Below are 17161 nucleotides of genomic sequence, written 5' to 3' on the forward strand. Positions count from 1 at the left end.
CCCATCCCACCACCCATCTTTCTAATCCAAAGCAAGTGCCATGGGCTTAGGGGTGAGGACTCTATGGGTCCTCTGACCTGGGGACTCACAGGATGCTAGACCTCCAGGGAACTCATTCTCATATTGTGACTTGGCCATGCTAAGGGTCAACCCCTTCTGCATCCTTATACCTAAAGCAAACAGACTAAGCAATAAGCAAGAAGGCAGTGACCTAGAGCCAACAGGAGAAGATGGACATTGAAGGAGCAATTAAAAGTGTGATGAGTGCTATGAAGAAGCATAGAACACCTTGGAAACCCATGAGAGGCTACCTAACCTAGCCTGGAGTGGCAGTGGTCAGGAAGACTTCTCTAGCAAGACACAGGATGAGCAGATTGAAGTTACAGCTCATCTTGGAAAAGAACCTTCCAAAGGGATGCCCTAACTCAGGAGGTATCCCAACAGAGGGTAGAGCATGAGTGAGGATGCTGGAGGGAGCAACCGCCGGCCTGGATGGACTGGAAACAGGTAGAGGAGCACAGTCATGAAGAACACAGGCTTTGGAGACAAACAGCCCTGGGTTCCATTTCCAACTTTATCACTTAATAACCACAGAAATGCAGACCACCTGCTTGACCTCAAAATTATGGACAACTTAAATATATGCAAAAGTAGAACTGTTTCATGAACAATCACATCCTATTCATCACTCAGCCAACTGATGACCAATAGCCAACTCATGACCAATCTTTCATTTATAACCTTATCCAACTTTCTGATGCCACTTTTATTTTGAAGCAAATCCCAGACACTGTATCCTTACACCTATTTAAAAAAACAGCATATCTCTCAAAAGTAATGAAATTTTTAACATAAGGTATAATACTATTATGTGTAAAATTTTATCAGTAATTTATTAATATCATCAAATATCTGCTCATTTCCAAATTTGAAACTTCCACTTGTCTCCTAATGTCCTAATCTTTTCTTTCCTTTCTTTTTTTCTTTGGGTTTCTCTGAATAAGAATCTGAATAATCCTTACATTGTGCTTTGCCTCTTTAAGCCTCAATTTGCTCAACTAACTGCGACCTCCTTATTACAGCCTTAATTTCAGAAGGTCATGGCGACCTTTTGTTCTCAATCCTTGCTGCTGCCCAGGAAGGCGCCCCTCTCTCAGACTGCCTGGGGGCCTCTTACCTCTAGACTCCCTCCCCCTTTACCCCCAATCTCTGTGCTCCTTTAACCACCACGCCCACTCCCTCCCACTGGAGCCTCCCCTTGCCACCTGCATCTGTCCCTGGTTATCGATCATTGAGTGCCGTCTTGTTATCTCTTGGATGGAGACAGAAACAATTTGAAATGCACGAACATGAAGGAGATGAAGGCAAAAAGTCATGAAGTACAGCCTCAAGGTCAAGAACCCATGAGACAGTCAGGCTTTTACCACAGCCCAGGTTGTCTCTTAGTATATCATGTATGCATTATTATGCCAAGGAAGTCTCTGTCTCTTTCTGTTCTTTAACTTGTGTTAACTCCTGGTCAACTCCTGGCACCCAGCTTGCTATGAGTCTTACTGTCTCCAAAAGAGGGAGCTGATATGTGATGGACGCTACAGAAGGGGTAGGGAGTGGAGAAATCCTGCCACATAAAAATGGAGTTAGGTAGGACACATAGAATGTGCACAATAAATATTTGTTGGGTGTAACTGATGAACAAAATTTGTAAAAGGCACCAATCACAGTGCCTGACATTGTAAATTTTCAATAAATACAATCATAAGATAAGTGTTATTATCAGATGATCACTGAGGTCTCTTCCATCTTACCACCAAAGCTCTAAGGCATGAATGCGCCAGGATTGGGCCCACATCCAGGGGACGCTGGAGACCCACTCCTTGGGGCCAGGACAGAGTGCTCAGAGGAGTTACTGTGTCTGTGGGCTTCCCTTCCCCTTCAGTTACCTTCCCCCACTAACTCTGCACTGGTGGGAAAGGCAGGACATTGACCCTACAGTCTTTGCTGGCATAATCTGTAAGATCAGCCCCTTTGCTGGCATAATTGCTAGATCTTCACATCAACTCAAGAAAGGAGACGGGCTGGGTTCCCAGCCACATTTTGCAGGTAAGAAACCTGAGGCTCAAAGAAAGAATAAATTCTTCCCTGCTCAAAGGGTGAGCCAGGACTCTGGTCCCAAATCCTTACCTTCTGATTCCCAGGCCAATGCTAGTTCTTTCCATTTTCCCATTTCTTTTTCATTGTTTTCAATCCAAATGATTTATTTTTTTTTTCAGACTACAAAATAACACATGCCCATTGTAGGAAGGTTGGACAAAAGCAAAGCACTGTAAGAGGTGATTCCATCCCCTATGGTTAGCTGCTCTAAAAAGTGTGAAGTAATTTCCCTGTGCTCATTTTTACACATAGATATTTTTATGTAATTGAGATTATATTGTATGTGTACATTTATAGCTTATGACTCATTTAATTTTATAGCATAACCATCCCTACCATGTTACCAAAAACTCTTTGTTGACATCTTTTTAGTGTGTATAATTTTCCATTTTATGATATGCCACAGTTATTGAATACGCCATTTACTGATGAACAATTATTTTTCCAATATTTTTCTTGTAAATAATGATGAGATGTACATCTTTGTTCAGAAAACTTGAACTATTTCTTTGATTATTTCCTTAAGACTAAGTCCTAGAAGGGGATTGCTTCTGTCTGGACCATGCTGGTCTCACCAGCAGCTCAAGGAAAGCTCTCTCAGGTTGATACAACTATCGTTCAGAAGCAAAGCAACTTTTAAATTATAACTTAGTTAAGTCAATTTAATAGAAAATTGTAATCTTGAGTCATTTCTTGGCCTTTTGGCTAAGATCAAGTGTAGAAAATTGTAAATTTGTATGCTTTGTAAAAATATTTTTTAATGTTTATTTTTGAGAGAGAGCAAGAGAGAGAGAAAGGGAGCATGAGCAGGGGAGGGGCAGAGAGAAAGGGAGACACAGAATCTGACGCAGTCTCTAGGCTCTGAGCTGTCACCATGGAGCCCAACACAGGGCTGGAACTCACGAACCACGAGATCATGACCTGAGCCGATGTCACTTAACCGACTGAGCCACCCAGGCACCCCTATGCTTTGTATGTTTTGAAACATATTGGTCTTATGTCTGACAGCTTTGATAAATGTAGAATTTACTAAATATTCCAGTTGAAATGCAGTGAAGATATTATGAGATCATGCCAAATTTCTTTTTTTGTTGTTAATTTTTTAAGTTTATATATTTATTTTGAGGGGGAGAGGGGCAGAGAGAAAGGGAGAAAGAGGATCCCAAGCAGGCCCCACACTATCAGCACAGAGCCCAATACAGGGCTCAATCCCCCACAAACTGCAAGATCATGACCTGAGCCAAAATCAAGAGTCACATTCTCAACCGACTGAGCCGCCCAGGCACCCTGATCAGGCCAAATTTCTAAGTGTCAATGGAGCAAATTAAAAAGACCCTGTTGTATCTAAGCTGCCCAGATAGCAGAGGTCCACAAGAATGGATCTCACAGCAACTTTGCCAGCCCCGACCCATCCTCCAAAGTCCAGACTTGAATAACCACCTGCCTATTTGACGTCTGTATTTGGATGTATAATAAATCCTCAAATCTAGTAAGTCCAAAATAGACCTCTCAGTTTCTCAGTGCCCTTCTTCCAATTTGTTCCATTCCCATTTTTCCCCATCTAAGTAAATGAGGGCACCACCACCTACCTAGTTACTCAGCCCAAGAACCTATGGATCATCCTCATTGACTCTTCCCCCGCCCTCTACATCCAATGCAGCAGGGAGTTATATTTGCCTCCCTCAAAATATATTCAAATGGAGCCGCTTCAGTTGGTACACATGCTTCCCTGCAGGCCATTCTTCACATTTCAAAGCATGCTTCTTCCCAGCTCAAAACCCTCTAATGGCCCCTTGTCACATTTGGGAATAAAATCTCAATTCCCACACAGTCGGTGTCCTGTCTACCTCTTCAGCCTCCCCTCCAGCCGACATCCTTCTGAGCTCCCTTCTTGATGTCAAACTTCCCAGTTCCATTTTGTTACAAGGCTTGGCATGTGCTTTGTCCAGATCATCACACTGTGTTGTCCTTCACATCACTCAGGTCTTTGCGTAAAGGCCCCCTCTTTACATACCTAAGATGGACACCCTCCCATCCCCCTAGGCTTTTATTCTTCCCCATAGCACTCTTTACCACCTGACAAACAATCTCTTCATTTGTTTGTTTATTGACTGTCTCCCACTGGAATGTCCACTCCGTGGGGGAATGGACTTCATCTGTTGTGTTTATTGCTATAGTAACTAACATGCTCAAATAAATATTTGTTGAATTAATGAATGAGGTACAAAGTTTTCACTATGAAGAATGTGCATTAGAGTCACTAGAAGGACAAAGAAAAGGTCATTCTCTTGAATAACTGAGTTCTATTCCTGAAGCCAAGACTACACTACATATTAACCAACTTGAATATAAATTTTAAAAGAGAGAGAGAGAAATGCAGAAGCCAAAAAAAAAAAAAAAAAAAAAAAAAAAAAAAGGTCATTCTCTGCAACTTGAATTCCCACTGAGAGGGAGGAAACTGTAAGAGCACTGGAAAGTGTAAACCACTAGACAAACTGAGATTATTAGCATCGTATTTCTGTGGCATCGTGCTAGATGTGTCCAGCACATCTAGTGTGCTCTGGTGGACATGACGTAGTCCCTGCTCACGTGAATAAAGACATCAGTAGTCGAGATGCTCACAAAAGGCTCTTGACTGAGAGAAAGAGTTTGTTTTAAGTGCACCAAATTTCTGACAACACTGGAGAGTTAAAGAGAGCATTTAGGAAAGTAATCATTTCAATTTTAAGAATAGAACCTTGAAAATTAGTTTTGTTTTCAAATGCTAATAAAAAATTAGTGTTTATCCAAAGTAGTGATGTGTGGGAAAATGAATACTTTATCTATTTTAAGGCAAGTGGATACCATTTCTTATTTCTCTATGCGCATGATGAAATTATGTAATTGCTGGAAATAGACAAGAGTGTCATCTAGTGGCCACTCATATAAACTACAGTTCCTTGAAAGGTCAACTCCAAGACCATCTGAGGGTCGTATGGTCCATCTTGCCAGTGGTTACCAGATTTCCAGATTTCATAGTCATGCAATTTTTTTTTTTTTGATGGAGACTTACATGGAGTCAATATTTGATTTTGTTGATTTAGGATGTTAAATAACAACAAATACCACCTGGTATCTAACAACAAAAAAACATTTTAGCACCCCCAAAATAGAACACGATCTCAGAATAATAAAAACAAAACTAATAAAGAACATAATCTCAGAATAAAGGAAGTGTACTTCAAGTTGCAAATATTTAGCTTTATAAAAAATGCACCACCCTGTTTCCTTTCCTCAGACCTGGAAAGCTTTATGGACAGGCACCAATGTGGAGACTGGAATTCAGGAGCTCTGCTCAGTTAACGAATCCTTTCTGCAACAACCTCTGCTTTAATACCCACAACCGAGGAGAGGCACTCCCCTTGTTCACCTCCTTCCAGCCCTGGGAGAAAGGCTTCCCTGTAACTTAGGGCAGAATTCGCACCCTCCACCACGGGTCCTGGTTTGGGACTGGGAGTCTCCAAGAAGATGCCTAATCTCTTTTTTATTCTGATGTGTGAAAGTGGCTCTCAGATCCCCACCATCCACCTCCCCTAATCTTTTCCCCGGGTTGAACCCCCTAGGTCTTCAGCTGGTACTTAACACTCCCAGCCGGCTGCCAATAAAGTACATTCTATGCCTTCCAGGGCTCTGGTTGCTACAAAGTTAAGATCAGACATTTGTGAATAGATCCTGTGAAGAAGAATCAGAAGTCTGAAAACTTCTTTTCCCAGGCTAACCAGCTCAGAGCAGCACAGAAGTTTACTTACGTATCTGTCTTCTTGGCAACCCCTCAGCAAGCACCCAGGGAGCCACAGCCTCCTATAATACAAATTATATCATCCATACCTTTAGGTAAAACATCCTCCCAGACGCCTCCTGAGTCTCTGAATAATGCTGAGGTCTTTCATTGATCTTACTCCATTACTGACCTTTCTTAGCCTCTTACTAGTGGGCTGTGCTTTCAATAGGAAGAAGAAAAGTGGGTTAGTATGCTGTTTCATTTGTTCCAGCTGAGAGTGATAGAAACCTCATTATCAACAGCGGTTTAGATAAGATGGTTTATTTCCCTCTGGTGTACAAGTCTGGAAGTAGGCAAGGTATGGCGCCCCCACAATACCAGAAACCTAGGCCCCTTCTACCTTGTTGTTCCACCATGCGGGGCTTCCATTCCAAGGTCACTTTACTGTCCAGTGTGACTTTCTTCAGTCATTACATCCACATTCTGGCCAGATGGAAGGCAGAAAGGCAAAGAACAGTACTCCTCTACTTCAGGACATTCCCCAGAAGTTGCACACCACTTCCACTGGTCATTCCTAAATCCAATGGACGCCATGTTGCTGCTGTCCCTTTTCTAATAATAAGGAAGAAGGGAGAGGGGCGCCCCGCTAGCTCAGTCGGTTAAGCAGCTGCCTCTTGGTTTCGGCTCAGGTCATAATCTCACAGTTCATTGAGTTCAAGCCCCATGTGGGGCTCTGTGCTGACAGCATAGAGTCTGTTTGGGACTCTCTCCCTCTCTCACTGCCCCTCTCTCACTCTTTCTCTCAAAATAAATAAAATTTTCAAAAAATAAGGAAGAAGGTGAAACTGAGACTGGGGGACAACTAACTGTGCTGACAACCAGCTTGCGCCACATGTGCCCGAGATCAGATACAACAAGGTCCAATGATTAATGACCCAACCCTGGTGGTCAGCCTCTCTGCAAAATCACTAAACTTGACACCAAATTGAATAGGATCCCACAATTAAAATCCCCTAAAATAAGATTAATGACCTGTGGGCAAAATTGGGACCAAAAAAATATGTATCCAGTGGAATCATGATCATTCAAGCAAATGGGTTTTTTAACTCAGATCTTCTCGATTAGCATTTCTGTGCAAGAATTCCTTCCCGGCATTTCTCAGAAATGTTATGTTTTTCCGAAGCCCAAATCCTCATTAAAATAAGTTGAGAAATCTAGAAAAACTGGGAAAAGTTTTCTCCCATGAGAATTAAAACTTAATGATAGAGTGGGGGAGGGGCAAGCCAGGGGAAGGGGATTAAGAGGTACAAACTCCCAGTTATAAAATGAGTTAAGTCATGGGGATGAAAAGTACAGCATAGGGAATAGAGTCAATAATATTGTAATAACTGTGTAATAACTTACTGTGGTGAGCATTCTGTAATATAGATCATTGTCGAATCACTATGTTATACACCTGAAACTAACAAAATAAACGTCAACTAGGGCACCTGGGTGGCTCAATTGGTTAAGTGTCCAACTCTTGATTTTGGCTCAGGTCATGATCTCACGGTTCGTGAGTTTGAGGCCTGCATCAGGCTTTGTGCTGACAGCGCGGAACCTGCCTGGGATTCTCTCTCTTCCTCTCTCTCTGCCCCTCCCCTGCTCTCTCTCTCTCTCAAAATAAATAAATAAACTTATAATAATTATAAATGTCAACTATTCTTCAATTTTTAAAAAAGATTTACTTTATCAATTCAAGGACTGGTTGTTGTGTTTATATTTTACTCTGAAAAAAATAAAACTCAATACCACCTGCTATTTTAGGATAGAAAAACAAAAAAAACAAACCAAAACAACAACCAAAAAACCTTAATGATCAACGTAGAGATGTCACTAGTTCAAAGGAATCCACTGATATCGTGGCGCCTGGGTGGCTCAGTCAGTTAAGCATCGCTTGATCTCAGCTCAGGTCTTGATCTCAGGGTTGTGAGTTCAAGCCCTATATTGGGTTCCCTAATGGGCATGAAGCCTGCTTAAACACACACACACACACACACACACACACTCTCACACAAATGAATCCACTGATGTCAAATCAGAAACAAGCGTAGAAAACACTGAAGCATGCATTGGAGAATTAAGGTAGACAGTTCCTGAGTGGAAGAATCACAGGACTTGACTGCAGTTGTTGCCATGTCATAAGCAGCGGTGTACGGGAGCCGGTTTGCACAGGTTCCAGAGGGCCGGTTGTGTGCATCTCTTTCCAACGCTCAGTGACATCACATTGGTAGCTTGAAATTGACCATGGTGGGAGTATTTATACCTCCCCTCAGACACTGGCAAGTGCTATATATCAGGGCTTTTATTTTGCCCCCAGAGAGCTGGTTTACCAGCATATACTAATTCCAAGTGTGTGTTTGTGGACTGGTCTGCTGCTAACAGTCATTTTTACAAATAAAATATTAGTAACTTTATACACATCAGATACTTATATGAGTCCTATGAGTGGTGTTAGAAAAAATAACAAATTTTGAGGCCAAATAAGTCCTTCTATTGGCAATTTCAATAAGCAATTTTTACATAATGTTATTAATCTTCCTAGTGGGTTTGAATGTTAATGTAATTTTTCCCTATAATGATGGCTGGCATTTCCAAATGTTTGAGTATTCACTATGCTACAGTTCTTTGTTAATACTCAACAGGAGAGAGGCAAAAAGAATACGACGTGATTGCTGTTGTCAAACACTCCAACAGGAAATCAGAAACTACTCGAAAGTCTGAATGGGCAACAGCAATATTGACTTCAACAGCAAAATCAAGACTAAGGCAAGCAGAGAAACATGGTTTATCATTAAAAAAGAAAACAAACTTCTCTGAAACAACATGTACCCTAAACTCAAAGACGTTTGGGACACAGTCTTAATTCAACCAACATTAGGGCAAAATGAAAGAAAATTTTCTACATCTGGAACACTTGTCTCAAAGCAAATATCAAGACTATCAGGTGGAACAATTTATGCTTTGTGTTTTTAAAGTTCATTTTGTAAATGATAACTTTTAAATATCAAATATTTGTGGTATTCTCTTTCAACTTTCAAGTGATTTTATTTGGCATTGATTTTGTGTTGTTACCATTCCTTTCCTTTTATCACTTTCTATACCCAGTGTCTGTATCAGGTAGAGATCTGTTTTACATGTTATTAAAATAGTCTTGTCACAGTATATTGGTTCATGATAATAATAATATAAAATCGTGTTATTCACTGAAAACTTCTGGAACTTTCAGCATCATACTATCAGAAAATTATTCACGGTTTATTATTATGGTCACTCATTTAAAAGCATGTAGATAAGTATCATGAAAAATGTGGAATGATTTATGATTTCAGAAATCTTAAGAATTCCTGGAAATTGCAATTTGTTAATCTTGGCTGCTGAATATTAGCATCAGTTGGAAATTTGGAAACATTACTCAGGATCACTGATTTTCAAACTTTGTCAAGCAGCCCATCTTTATCATCAAACAAGTCTACCTTGGAAACAGAAAATACAACAGATATAAAAGGAAGCTCTGGCTGAAGGAGACAGAATAAGGAGATGCAATTCTGTCCTGTACATTGCAACCGAATTGCTGAGTGACTTGGGGCGGATCTCATAGGTTTCTATCTTGGTTTCCTCACTTGTAAATTGCAAGTTCATTACAGCTCATGCTGTTCTCCTGTGTTGTGGGAGACACTTGAGACAATGCTGCAGGAGAGCTTTGCAAACCTGGGACAGCTTGTAGAGGGTTAGGAGCCGGACACATAGAGGCCATCCACACACCTGATACACCTTTCTAATGTGAGCCCGAGGGGGAGAGCAAGGACTGAAACCCCAGACTCCATACATCCTGGCCACTTTTCTGGACTGTCTGCCGGTGCCTGTCCCTTTTAAGAGCTGGAGCGTCAAGATGGAAACAAGACCTTGGGTTTAAAGTAGAATCATTCTACACCTAGTTAGGATCAGGCAGTAGAACACAGAAAATTATATTCTTCACGTGAAAGTCATGGATTATAAAAAGGGGAGTGTGAATTGTGTGCAAGTTCAAAGTTCACTGAAATGGGGGCCAGAAAGTTGCATTTCAGTCTGGCACTGCCACAAAATGTAGAGGAATGTGTCAGGTCCCCACTCTGAACTTCAGATCTTCGGAACTGTTACATCTGTTAAAGGCCAGGAGGTCTTGGATGACTCCACATTTCCATGAGGATTCATGCTCCTCATTCCCCAGCTGAGCTCACACAGAAACAGGAATCAGTTTTGTTCATCTGCGTCCGGAATGTTCCTGCTAAGTGGAGCTCCAGCATTCCTCAGCCCGGAGAGAGCTCTTTTTGGAAATAACAGCTATTTTCTGAACAGTAGCAGCCAAGTTTGCTTTTCTTAACCTTTGCACCATCTTTAAAAAAACATTTTTACACGTAATAAAAAGCAACACTCGTTCAAATAAATTCCAACAATGCAGAAGCATATGAAGTCAAAAGCACAGGCTTTACCACTGTAATGTTCTCTGCCTGGTCTCCCTGTCCTTAACCCCACCACTGCCCACCTGGTCCCCAGAGGGATCTTTCTCATCTAAACTCATACATCTAAACTCCTTACAAGGCTCCTATGTGGGCTCTGTTCTCACCTTCAGGCTCTTGGTATCCGTGGTAGGTATATAAATGGTCTCCCAAAAATGTCCATGTCCTAATCCCCGAAACCTGTGAATATGTCATATTATACCCAAAGGGGAATTACTCTTGCAGATGACCACGTGCCAGCCCCTGCCCAGGGAACACGGGGGTCAACAAGACATGGTCCCAGCGCTTGGTGAACCCCCAATTTACTGATCTGGGCAAGGCTGCTAATAACACAATCGGGGGCTCAGGGGAGGGAGAGCAGGGAGACCCAGGGAAACCTGGGAGGAGGGGCCCTTGAGCTAGACTTGCAGAAAAGAGGGCACTTCAACAAGGAGAATTTGGGAGAGGGTGTTCCAGGGGGAGCAGCACGAGTGGACATTCAGAGAGCTCGTGGCGGCAGGGAGTAGACAGTTTGGCCGGGAGGAGGTGAGGACAGCTAGCTCCTGGAGAAGGAAGCACTTCTTGTCACACCTGACCAGCATGTTTCTGGGTAACAGAGAACGAAGGCAACAAAGAGGCAGCAACCATGGGGAGGAGGAAAGGTCCCAGGGAAGGTGGGGCTCAGAGGCTCTGCTGCTGAGCCTGCATCTCAGACATTCTTGGGGATAGGAGGCCTTTTTATATGATGCACCACCTAAGTGGGGACTTTGGGCAGCCAGAAAGGCTTTGGCCTGGAAGTCCTAAGTGGTGGTAAGGAAGCCTCTCCTAGCCGAGGGCCCTGTCATCTCCTCTACCACTGGGGGAGGGGGAACTAGTTGTCTTGGCAGTTTCTGCGGCCGAAGACCAGGATCCACACGCTGTCTCCCGACATAGGATGTATGTGTGGACAGCCAGTCCTCTCCTGTAGGCTAAGTCGAGTCCCTGGACACCCCCTGTACAAACTCCACCACCCAAACACACCCCTCGGGCCCAGAACTTCTGACAGTGACCTTCACACCCAGATCCCGGCATTTTCTGAAAACTTAACAACCATGCCCCTACTCCCCAGGCTTGCCCACCCTACCCATGCGAATGAGGCAGAAGAGGTGTGTGTGTGTGTGTGTGTGTGTGTGTGTGTGTGTCTATCCCTGTCTGTGTGTCTGTCCTAAGAATTTGTTACCATTTCTATGTCTGTGTTTGACTATGGTTTTGGATCTCCACTCAGATTGGAGTTGGTTTATATTATAATTGAAAAAATAAATTTTAGGGGCTCTTGGGTGGCTCAGTCGGTTAAGTGTCCGATTCAGCTCAGGTCATGATCTCACAGTTTGTGGGTTTGAGCCCCATGTCAGGCTCTGTGCTGATGGCTGAGAGCCTGGGGTCTGCTTCGGATTCTGTTTCCCTCTCTCTCTTTGTGTGTCCCCCCCCCCCCCCGCTTATGCTCTGTCTCTCTCTCTCTCTCTCTCTCTCTAAAAGATAAACATTTAAAAAAATAAATTTTATTCCTTTTTCTTTGGTTCTTGTTTCTCTTATTCAAAAGCAAACCATTCATTGCAGGAAACACAGATAAACAAAAAGGGAAAACGTTTGAAACCCTACAAACGGTCCCCCTCCCCCAGAGACAATCACTAGTCCACACCCGGGCGTGTCCCGCTCCTCCATGTTGCAGCCAAGCGTATTTTCTCAAAAACACAATTTTACACACGGCACATGTGTAGTTCTCTAATTTACTCCATTTCTTACTCACTGATACATGACAAATGTCCTTTCATGTTAATGAGCTTGAATGTACCTTATTGTTTTCGAGCCTGTGTTCCATGTTAAGGCTGTGCTAGGATTTGCTGGATCAGCCCTCTCCGAATAGGCTGCTTCTAACTTTTCACTATTACAAATGAACCAGACAAACGCATCTGTGGGTAGGTGCGTCTAGTTGTGTCTGATTTTTTTTTCAAGTGTCATGTCCTAGGGAGAGAGGGGACCTGGCAAGGCACAATGACCCTTTTCTATTCCTTGGAACAAGTGGTTTCCTCTAAGGAAGGTACTTTTCCGGAAAACATGTTATTTCATGGCCTACTAACTCCAGAATCCAACCTGTCCCAGAGAGAAACACCCCCCTGGTTGCAGGGCCAAGAATGTGCAGAAAAAGCAGGGCAGGGGTGAGCCCCTCCGGATAGCTGGGTTCAGAGGAACTTCCTGCTCGCTTGCAGACATCCTCTAGACAAAACAGGACAGAATCCTCACCTCTGCTGCACAACCCGGGAAACGGAGGCTTGGCCAGTCGGGGGGGGGGGGGGGGGGGGCGGGGGGGGGCAGGGCTAGGAGGGGAGGGGTGGAATGAGCTGGGTTTTCCCTGCCCTTTGCCCTTGGGTGGAGCTGGGAGAGGAGTTCCAGAAGGTGAGGGGAAGGTGTGTGTGGAGAGGCACAGTCCCGGCCCTCTGCAGGTGTGAGGCCTCAGGGAGGGAGGCTGTGGTGGGCTGGCTCCTGGCGGAGGTCAGTTAGCCCGGTAGTCCAGGCCTCCATAGAGGTTCATCAGGGTGAGGCCCCAGAGGCTGCTTATTAAAACTGTGTCAGGCAAAGGCCCCCTTTCTTCTCCGAAGTCAGAGATCCAGGGAAATCCATGTGTAAGGCTTCTGTCCAGGGAAACCCTGGGCAAATCAGATCCCCAGGTGCCCTGACCTCCCCTTCATTCGGAATATATGAAATGGGTCTGCTGTGAGTGGGCTGGAGGCAGACCCCATTTGTGGAGGGAAAGGACTTGGGCTTTACTCCCGAGGGTTCCCGCCCAGCACTGCTGGGAGGCATTGGTTCCAAGTGCCTCCCAGTGGGCAGCTCGGGATCCTCAAGTACAAAAAGAGGTAATGGGGCGGCTGTGAGCACTGAGGAGCTGACGGAAAGCAGAGTGCCTCGGGCACAGCCAAGTCCAATGCAGAGGAACTAGGAGGAGGAGGAGGAGGACTGGAGAGACACTGGATTTGGAAACTGGGTTCACATGAGGCTCTGCCTCAGATTTCCGGGGTGAGTGTAAGCAGCCCCTTCCCTTGTTGACACCAGATAAACACCCCTGCTTTGCTAGCATTCTAGTGCCAGCCTGTGACTGTCCCCGTGCAGCCACCCCTCCCCTGGGAGACAGATGCTCTCTGCCCTCTTCTTAGGTGCTGGGCAGAAGAGGGGGAGCACCTGGACCAGCATACAACACACACACACACACACACAACATGCACCTCACACACGTACACACCCATGCCACACGGCACACGTTCACACACCACACACATACTCTGCCTCACATCACATCCCCCCAACACACTGTTGCACCCACCTGCTCCACACGCATGGAGGACTGTAGGAGCTGCTCCTCCCTTTTCCGGGTCATCATGCCACACTGTCCTTACTCCCAGCTACCCTATACTCATCTTTGAGCAGATGCTCCCGCTTCGCTTCGCTGAGAAAACAGACCATCTGGCACAACTGGCACAACTCCCTTCTCCCCTCCCCCACCCCAGGCAAAGCAGGCAGCCTTCATCTCATCCCCATACCCCACCACCCAGCCCTGGACCCCCTTCCTGAGCTCCCACTCCCAGGCCCACCCTGGGGACTCCTTCCGTGGGTCTTGTCCTTGCCGGTGTGCAGTTAGTGTCTCCCTGTCCGATCTTCCTTGCTCAGCTCCTGCTCAACCTCCCGCCCATTCCCAAAATTAATAATCAGCTCTCCCTCAGGGTGCTGCCACTCTGGTCAAAATATATCACTCTTTCAGCAAAACTAAAAGGCAACCAACAGAATGGGAGAAGATATTTGCAAATGACATATCAGATAAAGGGTTCGTATCCAAAATCTATAAAGCACTTCTCAAACTCAACACCCAAAAAACAAATAATCCAGTGAAGAAATGGGCAAAAGACATGAATAGACACTTCTCCAAAGAAGACATCCAGATGGCCAACCGACACATGAAAAAATGCTCAACATCACTCATCATCAGGGAAATAAATACAAATCAAAACCACAATGAGATACCACCTCATACCTGTCAGAATGGTCAGCATTAACAACTAGGGCAACAACAGATGTTGGTGAGGATACAGAGAAAGAGGATCTCTTTTGCACTGCTGGTGGGAATGCAAGCTGGTGCAGCCAGTCTGGAAAACAGTATGGAGGTTCCTCAAAAAACTAAAAATAGAACTACCCTATGACCCAGCAATTGCACTACTAGGCATTTACCCATGAGATACCAGGTGTGCTGGTTCGAAGGGACACATGCACCCCCATGTTTACAGCAGCACTATCAACAATAGCCAGAGTATGGAAAAAGCCCAAATGTCCATCGATGGATGAATGGATAAAGAAGATGTGGTATATATATACACAATGGAGTATTACCTGGCAATCAAAAAGAATGAAATCTTGCCATTTGCAACTACGTGGATGGAACTGGAGGGTATTATGCTAAGTGAAATTAGTCAGAGAAAGGCAAAAATCATATGACTTCACTCATATGAGGACTTTAAGAGACAAAACAGAGGAACATAAGGGAAGGGAAACAAAAATAATATAAAAACGGGGAGGGGGACAAAACAGAAGAGACTCATAAATATGGAGAACAAACTGAGGGTTACTGGAGGGGTTGTGGGAGGGGGGATGGGCTAATCGGGTAAGGGGCACTAAGGAATCTACTCCTGAGATCATTGTTGCACTATATGCTAACTAACTTGGATGTAAATTTTAGAAAATAAAATATAAAAAATAAAAATAAAGAAATATATCGCTCTTCTTCCCTTCAAATTATCTTCAACTGTGACCTCCCCTTCCTCAGTTCCCACTGATTCAACTGCCCTTACACACACACACACACACACACACACACACACATCACTGTGCAAGCTGCTCCCTTCACTCCACTCAAACTGTTCTCACCAAGGTCACTATCAACCCTCATGATGCAAAATCCAAGGTCTCTTCTCTGTGCTCACAGTTGCCAGCCGCCCCACCCCCACCCCAAACAGTTCTTTCAACCAGGTGACTCACCCTCCCTGAGAACCACTTTCTCCCTTGCCAGATAAAATACAGGACACCAGTTAAAATAAACTCCCAAACAACAAATAATGTTTTAGTATAAGTATGTCCCAAATATTGCATGGGACATACTTATGCTATTTTTTTTTTTTGTCTATCTGAAATTAAAATTGACGGGATGTCCTGCATTTTTACTTGCTAAATATGGTAACCCTACTCCCTGCTTCTCTACCCCATGTGCTCCCCACCCTGCTGTCCCTTCTTTAGCTCCTCCTCATCAGCCTGCTCCACAGTGGTTGGCCTTGACTGCCTTCTCTTCTCAAACTCCCTGATCTCTGGGACAGCTTCTCCCACACCCTCGAGCCCGGCTCCACTCGAAGCTGGCCTTGCCCAGAGTCTCTAAAGCCCTTCTCTCTCTAGATCCTACTGCCGGACCTGCTGCTCCTCTGTAGTAACAGCAGATTGCAATGCTGGGGGCGGGGGGTGGGTGGGGGTGGGGTGGGGTGGGCGGTGTGCGCACAAGCACACAGTAGGAAAGACCGTACCTGCCCAGCCTGACAAGCAAGGCTGCCTCTTTGTTGCCTTTGTCCTCTGTCACCCAGAAACGTGCTGGTCAGGTGTGACAAGAAGTGCTTCTGTCATCCGTCCTCACCTCCTCCCGCCCGAACTGCCTACTCCCTGCCCCCACGAGCTCTCTGAATGTCCACTCGCGCTGCTCCCCCTGAACACCATCTCCCAAATTCTCCTTGTTGAAGTGCCCCTCTTTTCTGCAAGTCTAGCTCAAGGGCCCCTCCTCCCAGGTTTCCCTGGGTCTCCCCGCTCTCCCTCCCCCGAGCCCCCGATTGTGTTATTTGCAGCCTTGCCCAGATCAGTAAATTGGAAGTACACCAAGTGCTGGGACCATGTTTCACTGACCCCCATGTTCCCTGGGCACGGCCTGGCACACAGTTCGTGCTCAGCCAGTGCTTATTGAATAGAGGGGTGAATGACTAAATAAGAGAACAAGTGACAGAATGAATGAGCACATGCATGAGTAAGTGAGGGAGGAAGACTCAGTGAGTAGATGGAGGTGTGGGTGGGTGGATGGACGGATGGATGAACGGATGGATGGATAGTGCTTAGATAGGTGGGTAGATTAGCAAGTGAACAAATGAGGAAAACTCAGGGCTTGATATGATGCCCCTCACCTGCAGAGTGAGGTCAAGCTTCCTACCGTTGCTTTGCTTTCAGAGTCATGTGATTCCAGCCTGCAGACCCTCCTTCCACTGACCCAGCGAGGTTGTGACCATGAGCACAGGGACAGAGCTCTGGGCCTGGGGTCTTGATACCTGGGTCCAGCTGAAAGGCACCTGACCTGGAACAGAGCTTACTTTGCTGGAGGGCAGAGAGAGACCAAGGCTTACTCTTTCTCCCTTCCCAGGCCTTGCACTGCTGTCTCTGCCCACCTGGAGCTTCCATGCCCGGGTATATCTTTGTGTCTAGACATGTTTGCCCACCTCTCATACCTGGGAACCTCTGAGAACAGGCCCCTACTGAGCTCTTTGGAGACGCACCACCCAGGACCCCCTCAAGGAAGGATTCAGGGGCAGCCTCAGCTGCAGGGCTGCTCTGCCTGAGGCAGAACCTTAGGGGACAGGGAAGGGGGGCCGCTAGCACTCAGAGACTGAACAGAGGTAGGAGGCAC

This window comes from Neofelis nebulosa, chromosome 12, assembly GCF_028018385.1.
Source record: "Neofelis nebulosa isolate mNeoNeb1 chromosome 12, mNeoNeb1.pri, whole genome shotgun sequence".
Lineage (NCBI taxonomy): Eukaryota > Metazoa > Chordata > Mammalia > Carnivora > Felidae > Neofelis > Neofelis nebulosa.